Source organism: Sminthopsis crassicaudata, chromosome 3 (genome assembly GCF_048593235.1).
Source record: "Sminthopsis crassicaudata isolate SCR6 chromosome 3, ASM4859323v1, whole genome shotgun sequence".
Lineage (NCBI taxonomy): Eukaryota > Metazoa > Chordata > Mammalia > Dasyuromorphia > Dasyuridae > Sminthopsis > Sminthopsis crassicaudata.
Genome location: NC_133619.1, coordinates 167,492,602 through 167,509,202, shown reverse-complemented (window position 1 = coordinate 167,509,202; position 16,601 = coordinate 167,492,602). Strand labels below are relative to the sequence as shown.

The 16,601-nt window shown below is 33.6% G+C and overlaps 1 long non-coding RNA gene across 1 annotated transcript in view; it reads left to right on the top strand.

The window, feature by feature from the left end:
• The window catches only part of LOC141560797 (uncharacterized), a 91,988-nt gene extending 76,642 nt beyond the window's left edge, over positions 1-15,346 (top strand). Inside the window, exon 3 of the long non-coding RNA XR_012487816.1 lies at positions 12,150-15,346. This is a non-coding gene — a long non-coding RNA (uncharacterized LOC141560797). The remainder of the gene's footprint in view (positions 1-12,149) is intronic.
• Positions 15,347-16,601: the final 1,255 nt, after the last annotated feature.

Below are 16,601 nucleotides of genomic sequence, written 5' to 3'. Positions count from 1 at the left end.
TTTTAGAATTGCAAGACATTTTTTCATAACCATATTGTCAGATAAGTATTAAAAGATATTCTCGAGATAGTGAAAGAAAGAATATTTTCAATGGCTTATTACTTGGGGGGGAAAGTTCTCAAAAAAATAAATAACAAAATAAATAAATAAATAATTATATCCTATTGCATATCTACAAAATCCTCATGAGAATAATTGACAAATAACTTTTATAGCATGTATGAAAAGGTACTAGAAAAAGAAGACTTTCTGTAGGAGCTATTCCATAATATTTAATATCTTTAATGCCACATAATTCAATGAAATATATAAAAAATGCATGATTCTACTCTACTTATGGTTTCTTGACTATTAAAGACACCATTTAAATCAGTAGAGAAAAATGCTTTTTTAAAAGTTCTCCTTTAAGAAGTTGTCACCAAAGCAGATAACAAAATCATGCAAGATTTTTTAAAAGATGTAATAATCGAGATAACTTGTTCAGAAACCTTTTAGTTATTGAAATCAAATGAGGCAGAAGACAAGGAAATATGCTTGCAAAAGAATATTCACCATCTGGCAACACCAATGTCCAACCCTGAGTCCAAATGGAAAAAGATTTTTCTACAAGTCAGGGGTTCTTAAACCGAAGTATCTGAAATTTCTTTAATATATTAAATATAAAACAACATATACATATATATCTATAGGAACACACACACATACAACACACACACACACACACACACACACACACACACACTTGCTAAGGTCTTTTAGTCTTAGGGCTGTGAACATCCTTGGGCTGATTTCATCAAGCTCTAACAGTGTCTCCTTTATGAGATCCATAATTATTTAAAATAGTTTGGTTAAAATATTCACAGGGAACAATTAGGTTCCAGCTGTATGGCATAGTGAATGGAGCACTGGGCTAGAAACCAGCAAGATATTATTCTGAGTTCAAATCTGACTTCTCACACTAGCTGTGTTATCCTGAGCAAGTCACTTAATCCTATTTCCCTCAGTTTTCTCAAGTGTAAAATGAGATAGGGAAGAAAATGGCAAGCCACTCCAGTATCTCTGGCAAGAAAATCCCATATGGAGTCATAGAGAAGCAAATAAGGTTGAACATCAAGTGTCCACAGAAGAAAAATCAAGTGGATTAAAAATGCATGGTGCAGGGGAGAGAGAGTGTTAGGTGTAGAGTTAAGAAAACCAAAGTTCAAATCCCACCTATTCCACTTATTAGCTGTGAGACTATTTTTTTTTTTTTTTTTTTTTTTTTTTTTTTATATATAGTGTCTGACTCTCTAGGACCCCATTTGCGGTTTTTATTAGCAAAGATACTGGAATGATTTGCTATTTCTTTTCCCAAATCATTTTTTAAGTTTTTAAGGTGTCATACCCTATGTAGACAGAAGGAGGGAGGGGAAATTAAGAGGGCAGTGAGAAGAGGGTAGGAGGTAGGAAAGGAGGGAGAAAAGAAAGGAAAATAGGAAGGAAGGAAGGTAGGAAGGAAGACTCTACTTACAGAGATTTATTTTGAAGAGGATCATGTCATCTGGAAGGTGATGCCATAGCAATTATAGTAGTAATATTAGTAGTAGTATTACTAGTAGTGGTGATACAGTGGGGGTAGTGGTGATGATGATAATGGTAGGAGTAGTAGTAGTAGAAGGAGTGACAGTAGTAACAGTAGCAGTAGTAGTAGTAGTCATTATAGTAAAAGGATTAAGTGTTCATTTAAAAAAAAATCTTTTTATTTTTAATTTGTAGAATGAAATAGGCATTTCCATAGCATAGTACAATTAAAAAAAGGTGATTGCACATGAAACTACAAATCTATTATGCACAACTTGCTATTCCTTTCAAATATACAACAAAATTATCATGTAAGTTTTCTTTTGTCTCCTTCCCTTCTCCCTCCCTCACCCCAACCCTGCCCTGGAGATGGTTACTATTAGATACAAATCAATGCATAAATTTTGAAGAGACACTATGGATGTACCGTCAGCTAGGCCCAAAACTGAATTGGAAGAGTATAGCAAATTGGATTGCACTTGGGAAATTGCAGTGATTTAATGACCACAAGCTTTTCTCTAAATCAAAAGCTTATCCTTTGAACATTGGTATTTTTCCAGCCATGTACCATGTTTTTAAAGACCCTATGTGAACAAAAGGAGGGAAGGGAAGTAAGGAAGGAAGGGAGGAGAGGGTAGGAGGTAGAAAAGGAGGGAGAAAAGAAGAAAAAGGAAGAAAAGAAAGAAGAGAAGGAAGGAAAGAAGGAAGAAAGGAAGGACAAAGAGAGGAACTTTTATCACAATTAGGCTGCAGCATTTTATCAATGAGTTGTACAAAAGAGACAAAACAGATGTTAATAGACATATGTATGACTACCAAAGAAAGTGGGCTATTCATATAGTAAGAGTAAAGGATAACCTGTGAATCACCTATGTGTGCCACTGGAATCTACGCATTGCCAAGAGATCTAGAAAAAAAAATACTTAGCATATGATACAGATTCTTTGCAAGATTTACATGATCAACAAAATAGAAAATTTTGCTATATCAAATTGAAAAGTTTTTGTACAAACAAAACTAATGCAGACAAGATTAGAAGGGAAACAATAAACTGGGAAAACATTTTTACAAAGGCCTAATTTCCAAAATATATAGAGAATTGACCCTAATTTATGAGAAATCAAGCCATTCTCCAATTGATAAATGGTCAAAGGATATGAACAGACAATTCTCAGATGAAGAAATTGAAATGATTTCTAGTCATATGAAAAGATGCTCCAAGTCCTTATTAATCAGAGAAATGCAAATTAAGACAACTCTGAGATACCACTACATACCTGCCTGATTGGCTAGAATGACAGGGAAAGATAATATGGAATGTTGGAGGGGATGTGGGAAAACTGGGACACTGATTCATTGTTGGTGGAATTGTGAATGCTGGAGAGCAATTTGGAATTATGCTCAAAAAGTTATCAAACCGTGCATATCCTTTGATCCAGCAGTGCTACTTCTGGGCTTATATCCCAAAGAGATCTTAAAGAAGGGAAAAGGACCTGTATGTGCAAGAATGTTTGTGGTAGCCCTTTTTGTAGTGGCCAGAAACTGGAAACTGAGTGGATGCTCCTCATTTGGAGAATGGCTGAATAAATTGTGGTATATGAATGTTATGGAATATAATTGCTCTATAAGAAATGACCAGCAGAATGATTTCAGAAAGGCTTGGAAAGACTTACATGAACTGATGTTGAGTAAAATGAGCAGGACAAGGAGATCATTATATATATGAGGTATACGATGATCAATTCTGATGGATATGGCCGTCTTCAACAATGAGATGAAACAAATCAGCTCCAATAGAACAGTAATGAATTGAACCCGCTACACCCAGTGAAAGAACTCAGGGAAATTAGTGTAAACTACCAATAGAATCCCCAATCTATTTTTGTCCGCCTGTATTTTTGATTTCCTGCACACGTTAATTGTACACTATTTCAAAGTCCAATTCTTTTTGTGCATCAAAATAACTATATGGACATGTATACATATGTTGTATTTAACATATAATTTAACATATTTAACATGTATTAGTCTACCTGCCATCTAGGGGAGGGTTGGGGGGAAGGAGGGGAAATATTGGAACAAAAGGTTTTGTAACTGTCAATGCTGAAAAATTACCCATGCATATATCTTGTAAATAAAAACTATAATAAAAAATTTAAAAAAAAATTAAAAAAAAAGATTTACATGATCAAATGACCAAGAGTTACTTATGATGAAACATTTGGTTAGATTGCAATCCTTCACTGGAGGTAGTACCAACATCAATGACATCACAGAAGCATTGAAATATTGAAGCACTATTTCCAGGTGAGGAAACTGAGAGAGGCAATTGGTAAGGTAACTATTAAGTGTCAAAGTCAGGATCTGAGCTCAATTCTCTCTAAGTAAACACATTTGCCTACTCTACCACACTGTTTCTATTTGTCCTAGACTATCCATAAAGTTGTATTTACTGTTTTAATAGTTGACTTGCCTGTATTAAGGATAGTTAAGTGGCAAAAGTGGAGAGTGTTGTTCCTGGAATCAAGAAAACTCTTCTTAATAAGAAAACTTTTGAATTCTTAAAATAACTTAATGAAATTACAAGAACCTTCTTGGGGAGACAAGTTAGTGAGTTATTTTGACTGAACATCTAATAGGAAAATTTTGTTTTTTCAACAGCTCCCAAAATCTGCTTATCTTCTGAGGGAGCCTAAATTAAGTGACATTACAAATCTAGATGAGATTATGTATGACCCTGTGGGAAACAGGAATTTTATTGATAGAGAAGGGTGTTGACCCAACAGTGTTACCAAGTTCAGGGATAAGAAGTATAAATGTAAAGTCTTATACTTGGAAAATAGACTTCAAGTTCAAGATGAGAGAGACAGAAAAACCTTTTGCCTGAAAATGATTTTGTGTTTCTTAGAAGACTGTTAGCTCAATTTGAGTCATGTATAATAATATAGAAGCCAAAAAAAAAAAATCTAATGTAAGTTAAAACTATGATAAAAGAAGCAAAACTTTCAGGAACAAGATGAGAATGCTACTGTAGTTTGATTTGATTAGATCACACCTATTGCCCTTTTATATTTTGTTCTGTCTGACAAAATTTACCAGGGATACTGATTAGTTAGAGACTGTGAGAGAGCAATCAGATGATGTTCATGTAATATGAAGACCATTTGAAGGAACTGAGGCTGTTTAACCCCCCAAAAAGAAAATTAAAGGTTGACATGACAACTGTCTTTAAGAGCCTAAAACACTGTGATATGGAAGAAAGAATAGACTTTTTCATCCTCTGAAGGTATAGTTAGGAGCAACAAATGGAAGTTGCAAGGAAAAAAATTTAGGAGATATTCCTAGAAATTGAAGCCATTCTCTCTGTGTAATGAATTGCCTCAAGAAACAGTAGCTTCCCCCACTAACTTCCTTGAAGATATTCAAGCAGAAAATGGTTGGCTGCTTATTGAGCATATAGAAGTTGAGTTCCTTTCAAGTACAAATTGAACTGGATGACCTATGAGCTCCCTCCCATCTTCTAAATATTTTGCTCATAGGGATAGTTAGGGGGTACAATGGATAGGGCACCATCTCTGAAATTAGGAGGACCTGAGTTTGAATTGGACCTCAGATACTTACTATCTATGTGGCTCTGGGCAAGACACTTAATTCTGACTGCCTTAAAAAAATACCTTTGTCATCCTGTATCTTATGATCTCATATAGAATTTGTGAAGGAATGTGGAAAAAATACTAAGAAGTTAGGGGTGATGTGCAGATGCAGGAGTGATGAATCACTGATTTTCTAGAGAGAATAAAGCTTCCCAAACCATTTTATTCCTGTAATTATCATGATTTATATAAACTTTCAAAATTTATTTTAGATAGAGACTATTAGATATATCTAGTATTAGATATGGATTATGGATGTTAACTCAAAAGATATTATGGTTTTCAGATAGAGGAGATACTATTCCACTTGAAGTAGCCCTGCACAGGTATGTCATGACAGAACTTCTATGAAAGTCCTGCTTTAGTGCCTCATGGTGGCATGGGAATCCCCCTAAGTTTATTAAGACAATCCTGAATAGAACTCAAGCTCTGGCAAGTACTACCCATTGGAAAGTCTTCAAGTCCAGATTTGGTAACGGTTGGTAAACCAATTTAGTTAATTTGAAGGGATTTATCATCGGAGTCAGCCAGAAATTATGATAGTTTTTGACTCTGATACTCATAGAGGCAGCCTATTACAGCATAAAAACATTCTTTCAAGTTAAATTTATAGTAACGGACATATTGGACAATGACCTGATCTCAGAGTTGGGAAAACCTTGGTTCAAGTTTCCCTTGCCACTCTATGACTCTGGTAGGTATTTCACCTCATAGTGCCTCTTTAAGACTGAAGTTGCTTAGAATCTGATAATCTACAGTGGAAATAAGGTGGCTAGATGGTACAGTGGATAGAGTGCCATAGAGCTTAAAGTCAAGAAGTTATTTGGTCATTTTTTTGTCATGTTTGACAAGATCTTTGTGACCCCATTTGGGTTTTGGGGGACAGAGACTGATTGGTTATTTCCTTTTCCAACTCATTTTACAGATGATGAAACTGAAGCAAGCAGGGTAAAATTACTTGCCGCAGGTCACACAACTAATACTTGCCTGTGGCTAGGTATGGATTCAGGAAGATGAGTCTTTCCTGACTTCAGGTTCAACAGAAATAAAGTAGCTAGGAGGTGCAGAGGATAGATCTCTTGGTCTAGAGTCAGACTTGAGTTCAAATATGATCTTGGATATTTACTAGTTGATTGACCCTGAGCAAGTCATTTAATCCTGTTTGCTCAGTTTCCTCATTTGTAAAATGAACTGGAGAAGGAAATGGCAAACCATTCCAGACTAAAATAACTGAATAACACAATATTTAAAAAGGTAATATCCCCCTGAAAATTTCCTACATGAAATCACAGGTCTGGTAAAACAAAACAGAAAATAAAAATAAGCATCATAGCCAAGGCAAGTATAAGAGAATCAAAATAATATTAAGCACCTCAATTTCTAATTATATCTAGGAATCCTACAGAATAAATTCAAAAGTGCTTTGCCCTGCCAATATTTTTTTTGATGGGGGGAGGGGAGTAGGGAGGAAGAGGAAGATCATTAATTTCATTGGTTCAGAGAACTCAAAAAGAACAAATCCACCAATGGGGATTATTATCTGCTTTCTAACCTGAGAAAGGTTCCCAGAGTCAGTGAGAGGTTAAGTGACCTTTCCCAAATCACACAGCTATTGTGTTACAGAGGCAGTACTTGTACCTTGATTTTCCTGATAGTAAGCTAATTAGTCATTATATCAAGATGCCTCTGTAGTGAAAATTAGGGCTAATAACTGGACCTGAGGTTTCACTGATATGTAGGATTTTCCATAGATGAAACTCGGTACTTTCTCAACAATTTGTAAATGTAGAGCATCATTTCTTAACTGTTTTGAGGAAGGAAGAGGGCATGGATATTTTTGGCTGCTTAGTGAAGCTTCTGATTCTCTTCTCAGAATAACATTTTTAAATACATGAAAATTATATCACAAAGTAAATAAATTCATATTGAATTAGTTATCAAAATATTATTTAAAACAAATTTGTGGATTGTTTTAGAGGCAATGTTTAAAGTTTCCCAGAGCACATAGAGGTTAAATTTTATTTGCTTAGAGTCTCATTTATAGTCTGTACTATGTGCCAGAATAAGGGGTGAATTTGTCATTAAGGCTAAATCCTATTCCTTTTTATTTATTCCAATGTTGCTTCTTGAGAAAAAAATTTTGGCTTGTTATCTTTAGTAGATAGTGAAAATTAAATCTACAAAAATAATATCACTACATTTTAATACTAAGCAGTAAGGATAAATTCCCTTTTGGTAATATACTGCTTTGAACCCAGTTGTTTGTTTGTTTGTTTTTGTTTTTGTTTTTTTCATGTTTGCAACTAAGATAACTAATGTTTCTTCACGTGGACAGGAGTTTATGTCATTAGTTTTACCAGCTCTTTGACATCAGTCCATTTATGGTTAATAGCTTGTGATTGAATTTTTTTTTTCTTGGAATGGCATGCCATAATAATGACATCTAACCTATTCAGAGAAATCACAAACAGGTGCAGCCAGTGACAGTTTCCGTGTGCGTAGTTGATGAAACATCTCCACGTCACTGTTCCCAATATGCAAGGCACTCTAGAAAACACAACTCATGTGAAATTCAGATTGTCAGCATGAAAGGAAAGTTGGCAGAACATAGGGATCTGTTGCTTAGCAATCTATGGCAATGAAACACATGCCCATCATGGCACTGATGACACCATGGGGAGAGAAAAGGTTTTCATTTCAACTGGACAGAAATCCTGGATTTTTGAAGTATAAGGATATGGGGAAAAGGAATGAGTGAAGAGGAAGAAGCCTCAATCCTGGAATATGCTCTTTTGTATAGAGGGTAAATACATGGATGTTTTTGCCTATATTACATGGGATTATCATAAACTGGAAAGGGAGATTCTAAAATCAATAAATATGGAAAATAATTATTTAACAATTAAAGTAGCATGCACATTTTGATTGGGCTCCTACTTATTCTTTGAAGTTTAAAGAGTGATGAGCCATATTAGCCTTAATTTATCACTGTGTAAAATAGATATTTGTAAAAGACTGCATGCACAGGTAGGCAATATTTATCTGGATTGAAATGAGTCACAACAATTGAATGGATTTTAATGTCTTTCTATCCCTTGGAGAGAGAATTGGATAAGAAATAGGGACTGAACCTATGATAATATAGGTACAGGCAACTCCCAGATGAGGAATCTTTTACTACAAATGCATGTCAGCATATTTTCTGTGGATTATTTTCTTAAAAATCTGTCCAGATCACTGAGATGTTAAATGACTTGTCATGGTTAGAATAGCTGGTTGGTCTCCAAGGTAAGACTAAAGACTAGCTCTTTCTAATTCCAAGACAGAACACTGATAATTTGGTTGTAATTACTTTAAAGAATTTCACCTTTCAAATAGCCCTTAAAGATCAACTGTCTCATTTTATAGAGGCAGAAAACTGGTGAACAGAGAGAATTAAATGATTTGCCAATGGTAATAGAAGAGTACAGGAATAGTATTTTGGACTTGAAATTAGGAAGTCTTGAATTCAACCTCTTCAGCCTTATAGGTTTTAATTTATTGACCATATTTCCTCAGATATATTAACTTTCATCTAATTGTTCACAATTGAATGAGTAGTATAATGATTGACTAAAACTCTGACTTTGGTATTTAGAAATATAGAGTATTGATGGGGCTTTTAAAGCCTGTAGAAAATTTCTGGTGAAATTTAGATATTCACATGAATGAGCTCAATAAATAATTAATAAATCCTGTATCCATATCAAAGCTCTTATTAGCACAAAAGTCTGTCTGTCTGTCTGTCTCTCCCTCCCTCTCTCTCTCCCTCCCTCTCTCTCTCTCTCTCTCTCTCTCTCTCTCTCTCTCTCTCTCTCTCTCTATATATATATATATATATATATATATATATATATATATATACTGACATAATGTGACAATTTATTTCAACATGAGAATTAACATTGTTAAAATTGTATTGTTAAATAATGGAAGTTAGATTAGCAGTAACTTGAAAGCTTAGCATCTTTTATATATATATATCTATAATGAAATCTCTGGCTCTGATCCACCAAGACTCTGCTATTCAAGGTGGATTTTTTTTTTTATCGCACATGAAGGCTTATCATTTTATAAATGGTATGTCTTACAGTCCCAATTGCAAGGAAGAAGAGTCCTGAAACATCTCTCCAGTTTTTACCGATTTTTATAAAATCAGACTGTAAATGATCCCAACCAATCTGAGTAGCATAATTGAGCAGGGACAAAATCTTTTATTTGGATAGAGGTTTAGTTGTAACACAAGAATCATCTTTTTCCTTTACAGAAAATTAAGTAGGTACTGACATAAAACCATAAATAACTGGAAGGTAACACAATAAAGTGAAAAGAGGCCTGAACTTATATCATAAGACCTGAGTTCAAATCTCTTTCCTTCACCTATTTCCTATGTGACCTTCATTAAATCACTGATGTTATTATTTACCTCAGTTCTCTCATCAAGAAAATATGGATGTTTGGTTGGATTAAATAACCTCTAAGATCTTAAGATTTATGAAACATGACATATTGTAAATTTATAACTGGAAAGGAAAATGTCACAGCATTTCTTTCATCTTAACTCAAAAATGGCATTTCAGAAAAAGGTGTCTAGTGATTCCACTATCACCAGCATTATGGGTTTGGTGTTTTTGAAAAAAATACAAGTGAAATTTAATGAATAGTTATCATAGTCAATTTTTAATTTTAAAATTAGGATCTGTCTATCACTTGACAGCAAAAATAGCCTAATTACTCTGACAAGTGATTATTGAATAATGCTTCCATTTTATAAAGATTTAGAAAAAAGCCTCCATTTTAAATTAAAGATAGTCTAGATTGAAAAATCAATTGTTTCACTGCATAGTCATTTAAACTGAGGGAGATTCTTATGTCCTTTCATTTTTTTTCTTTCTTTTTTTTAGAGGGAGGATGATAGTAGGTAAATATTTGGTTGAATGAACTCAATAACAAAGCTTCTAGGTAACAGAGTTGCAAAAAGAGTACTGGTTTGAGTCAGGAGACATGAGTTGTAGTCTCAGCTCCACTGATAAGTAATTATATAATCTTGGGTAAATCACTCTCCCAATTTGACTTTCTGTTTCATCAGCTACAAAATGAAAAGATTTGGATTAGATGGTTTCTAAGGTTCCTGCAAGCAATAAAATCTACTGATTTTGTGAGCTTCATATCAATTTGTATTCATTGAATCTGCAAAGGGAAGGGAGAGAGATGTGTAATAGTGTAAGGCTAGGACCCTAACCTCAAGAATCTAATTAGAGAGACACAATAAGATCATTAAACTTTGACTATATGTAAGTCCAATATTGAAAGAGATCAATGTTGATTGAGCTTTGCAAATCTGCCCTTATAGAAATCATCCAATTAAAAGGTTTTCTGAAACATATTCAATACATAAACCAATATTAAACCAAAATTAAACGCAGTCACTTTATTAACAGCAAAAACAAAGAACAGAAGGTAATCACTTCTTTGGGACAGGAAAATAGCAAATATTGTTTTGGTGGATCTGACAATAAGTAATAAGAATGACACACTCCACGACTTTTGGACCATTCAAACCGAACCTGAAGCACTGTGGAAAGTTTCAGCAAAATTTCTGATTTGTCAAGCAAGTCAGTTCCTAAAAAAAATTAGCAAAATTTTAAAATCTTATGAAAAAGCTAAATTAAAGCTCAATGTTTCAAAAATGCCCTTTGGATTAAAGGCTAAGTGGTTTTGAGTATTTTTAAGATGCATAGAAAACCTTTATGATTACTTTCAATGTGTATTGTATGTGTTAGATTAAAATAATCAGATTTGAGATAAACATTAAAAGATATATCTATATCTATATATTTATCTATCTATCTATCTATCTATCTATCTATCTATCTATCTATCTATCCATAAACCTTTTGCAAATGGCTTGGCCTATAGGAAGATATTCTTACTTGGTAACATATTGTCCCTTTATCCTAAATTTATTTTACATTGTATTTGTGTGTGAGAGGGAAAGTTTCTAAGCAACCGTCTTCTGATTATGTAATTTTAGTCAAATCAATGTTCTTCTTTAGGAATATGTATCTATTCCTTAGGAGCCAGGTTCTCAAGTTTGTGTTGCTCCCTCCTTTTTGCTGTTTGGGAACTAATAGGGTTTTTGACATGTATGTTGCAAAGGTGGGTGGAAAGATAAAGCTTTGGGATAATGAATAGACAGGGGCTAGATTGTTTTTTTCCTCCTAACCCCCAATGCAATACAGCTTATTCCTGGTTAATCCCTTATTCTTACCACCAAATAGAAAAATCAAACGAGTTCTGTTTTCATCCAATCAACCTACTGATTGATGTGATGATAAGCTGCTAGTCTTATGACCTGTAATGATACATACTGAATATAATTTAAGAAATTCTATCTTCTACCAGGAGAAATGTATTTTTAAAATAAGAGTAGGAAAGACAATCTCTTTTCATTTACCTTCCTATATGTTGCTGAGAAAAGAAACTTTCCTTACCTTCCTTTGGAGCTAGTTTTCTCACTTAGATCAGGGAGCTAAATTAAATCATTCTAAATGTTGTATCTTAATATTCTTTCTACCTGATAGATAACCTCAGAGTAACAGCATTAAATTCACCATATAATCCTTGCAATATGGCTTTAGAAGCTGAATATGGTAGTTGCCATGTATTTCTCATCATCCCAGGAAAACAGTTTCATTTCTTCAGATCTAAGTTGACAAGGAAGAAAACAGATAATTAAGCTTTTTAGATTTAGAGGAAATAAGTCTAATGTCAGGTTCCTTCCAAAGTTCCCTGGACATAGGAACTGATATTGGTTAATGTGCATTTTTTTTTGTGATACTTGATTTTAAAAAATGAATCTGAAGTTTTAATTGTGATATTTTTTCTTTCCTGCAGGTTTAAGCATGGGCAGATCAGATTTGCACTGCAGTGAGTTAATCCCCCAAGAGGACAATGGAGAAACCTGTTGTTTTAGAATTGAAAATATCCTCATAGGTGATGTTCTAGGTTATAAGGTTTTTGTTTCACAATTCTTTAGCATATATGTCAGAAATGGATATCTGAGTTGGGGAAGAGGAGACAGTGGTGCTGTAGGGGAAAAGATTTTGAAAAGGAGGTCTATGTCACAATTTCACAAAGATTCAAGATTTGCCAAGAAATTATTTTTAAGAGCAAATTCCTGCCAAATATAATTCTTAACAAAACTAATGCTATATTTATGGTTAATTCTTCTTTTATAGTCTAAATATAGTGAAATGGAGAATTTGTCTTTTATCCATTAAATCTGGGACCCATACACACAATACGTGTATTGTGTTTGGCCATGAAACTGTTTTAAAATAACTAATAAAGTCATTTTTTTGTCACTGATAATATGGTCAAATTGAATATCTGAAGTTTCATATTTATTATCAAAATGATATAGACCAGTAATTCCTCTCATATCACAGGACTTTGCTCTGGAAAGGATTATAGCAGTCATTTGATCCAGTAGTATTATTTTTCACATGAAGGAAATGAGGCCCAAGGAGTTGGGACATGCCTATTTAAGTAGAAGAACTAAGATGCAAACTCGTGCTTTTAATTTCAAATCCAGTGTTTTTTTTTTGTTTTTTGTTTTTTGTTTTTGTTTTTTTACCAAGCTATGCTCCTCTTTGGGCACCTAAGTAGTACAGGGGATAGAGTACTAGGCCTGAAGTTGGAAGGGCTTATTTTCCTGAGTTCAAATCTAGCTTCAGACATTTTCTTGTTGTATAAACTGTGCAAGTCACGTAATCCTGTTTACCTCAGTTTCCACATCTATAAAATGAACTAGGGAAAGAAATTCTAAACTACTCTAGTATCTTTATCAAGAAAACCCTAAAAAGGAGTCGTAAAGAATTAGCCATGACTGAAAAGCATGAAAACATGCTCATCAAAGGTGTAGAATTTAGATATTCTGGCTCTAGGACCATTTTCATCCCTTCATCTTAACTAGATGAAAATACTTTTTCTTCCTGAAACATCAGAATCATTGTGTTAGCACTGCCTCTATATAGACTATATAAGATAAAGCTTTGACTTGCTCCTGTCACATTATATTGACTTATCATGGTTACTGTTTCCTGTTGTAGAAGTCTCCTTGATAATAAATTTTGGAATTTTGTCAAGTATCAATGTGAAATTCACAGATTTATAAATTTTCAGTTCATGGTCTTTTTTTTAAGAAAAAAAAAGACATAAAGAAACAAGTATTTATTAAGTACCTACCATGTTCCGGCACTATACTAAGCATTTTAGAAATATATTCTTAACTATCCTCAAAGCATTCCTAGGATGCATGTGGTATTTTTATCTTCATTTAAAGCCTGAGTTTAAGTGTCATCCCCTGTAAACAGCCTTTTCACTGCAACCTATTCTGAGATGAATGTACTCTTTTCTTTCTAAAATTTTATTTAAGTACATTATCTTTTTTGTCCCCACAATGAACAATGTTGTATTGGATCTATCTGTACTGATGACAGACACCTAAATTGAAAGCTTTTAGAAGTCAGAAACTGTGACATTTTTTCATATTTTTATTCTCAATAACTAAAAAATGGTACACACCATGTAGATGCTTATTGAATTGAATTTGGGCTGCACCTTGAACAGTGTCAATAATCAGAAATGGATGAGGAGCAGATATATAGAATTACTCAATCACAAAATTAAGGAATCACAAAATTGTGGAATTGAAAGCAACACCAAGAGTCATTTAGTTTAACTCATATCCGCTAAAGAATAATTTCTACAATACATACAACAAGTTATAATTCAGATTTTGCTGGAAGACCTTCAAGGAGGGAAAATCTTCCTATGCAGCCTATTGCACTTTTGTTTTGAGTTCTTTCATAGGTTAATAAGTGGGAATTTATATTTTCATTGGGATGGAAGCCTTACTATTCCTAAAGTTTTTGGGTTCACAATCCTGGACTGTCTCCATCAGGATTTGAGGGGACATAACAATAAATGTGGTGGTATTTAGGTAAAATTTTGTATTTTTGATCTTAAGATTTTAATTTGACTTTTGAATCTTTCTTCTAGTATTGCCATTTCTTTTTCCATTTTTTCTTACAGAATTCTCATTTTATTTATTAAATCATTTCAATGTTTTAAAAATTCTAGATTGAATTCTCCTAAAAATTCTAGATTGACTGTGTGGCCAAGCTGGGATTTTTTGTTTTTTGGTGTTTTTTTGCTTGTTTTTTAGCTTTGTTGTAGATGCATTAGAATTTTCTTTGGGGGTATTTGAATCTCAGATTCCACCGTCTTCCTAATATCTCAATATACATTTTTATTTACTAATTTTTTTTCTAGCCCTACTTCATGAATTTATCATATTATTTAGGTTTCTATTACTGTATACTATGGGTATTAAGTAATGTGTAGTGTAAGATGCTCAGTAGCAGTCAGATTAGGGAGTTGCAAACTTCTACTAAATATTAAGTGGTCTGATTTAAAGGATAATCTGATTCATGTCTTCCTGGTCTAAGTTTTGCTGGTTCAGGTCCTTGGTTTAAATATGTACTTGCTGAGGATGTTTGTGACAGCCCTCTATGTGGAAACTGTATGGATGCCCATCAATTAGAGATTGGCTGAACAAATTGTGGTATGTGAACATTATGGAATATTATTGTTCTGTAAGAAATGACCAACAGTATGATTTCAGAAAGGCCTGGAGAGACTTACATAAACTGCTGCTGAGTGAAATGAGCAGGACCAGGAGATTGTTGTATACTTCAACAACAATACTATATGATGATCGATTCTGATGGATGTGGCCATTTTCAACAATGAGATGAACCAAATGAGTTCCAATAGAGCAGTAATGAACTGAACCAGCTACACCCAGCAAAAGAACTCAAAGAGATGATTATGAACTACTACATAGAATTCCCAATCCCTTTAATTTTGTCTGCCTGCATTTTGGATTTCCTTCACAGGCTAATTGTACACTATTTCAAAGTCTGATTCTTTTTGTACAGCAAAACAACTGTTTGGACATGTATACATATATTGTATTTAATGTATACTTTAACATATTTAACATGTATTGATCAATTTGCCATCTTGGGGAGGGGGGAATGAGGGGAAAAATTAGAACAAAATGTTTGGCAATTGTCAATGTTGTAAAGTTACCCCATGCATGTATCTGGTAATTAAAAACAATTTAAAAAAATAAAAGTAAATATGGATTCTATCAGAAAGCTTTAAGATTATGAATTGAGTGACAGAACTATATCCCTCTCCCACAATGATACCTTCCCTGTGAATTGAATCCATGATCCCAATCTATAGTCAGAGAAATAGCAATGTAGTTCTAGCCCTTTTCTTCAGTCCCTGCCCTAGTCACCTTCATATAGCTCAATTCACTATCTTAGATTAAAAATATAACTCCCTATGGTTTACTTTGGATTTCTCACTATTAAGTCTGGTTTTCTTCTTAGATCTTTGTGGAGTAGTTCAAGAGATTTGGGCTATACCATCTTTTCTTAATTATGCCCTTTTTGCTGGTTCCTTTTTATTCCATTTTTGGATTACTCTAGTTGTTAGGAAGCTTCATTTATTTATTTATTTATTTTTTAACATAAAAACCAAATTTATTGCTTTTGCTCTAGCCTATCTTTCTACTCTAATTACATAGTCCTCCCCTTCACATACTCCATTTATGATGAGATTGTCACTTTCATTTTTTTCTAGAAGCTATGTTTCTCTTAATGCAGTCCAAAACTGCATTAGCATTTTTGGATGGTGTAGTACACTACTGTGGTCGCCTCCAAAGTCCACAGATAGCTTTCAGACAAACTTTTAACTAATCATGCTCTCCTTATGATTCCTCATGTGAAAAGTATTTTTCAAAACCAAATTCAAGCTTTGCATTTATCACTATTAAATGTTCTTTGAGCTAGGAAGAGTTTTTAGTTTGGCAAAATTTTCTGAATATTTACTCTCCTACCCTGTGACTTAGCTGTCTCTATCAACTTCGTGCCATCTATATATTGCATTAGTGTACTATTACTACTTCTATCAAAGTCACTAATGAGACAACATAAACCACACATGTCTTATTCATACCACTAGTCATGGAGCTCCTGAGGCTACACTTTTTATTCATTCAATCAATTCTGAATCCATCTAGTAGGTCCATCATCTAACTTGAATTATTTTTTCTGTCCTAACACAACAGAATTAGAATATTTTAGGTGGAGGAAATATCATGAGCAAAGATAGGAGAGAGGAGAAATAATTGAATAGATTTAGGACACTATGGATAATCCAATTGCAATGATTTTAATTAAGTGACAGGAAGTGATATATAAACTAAAG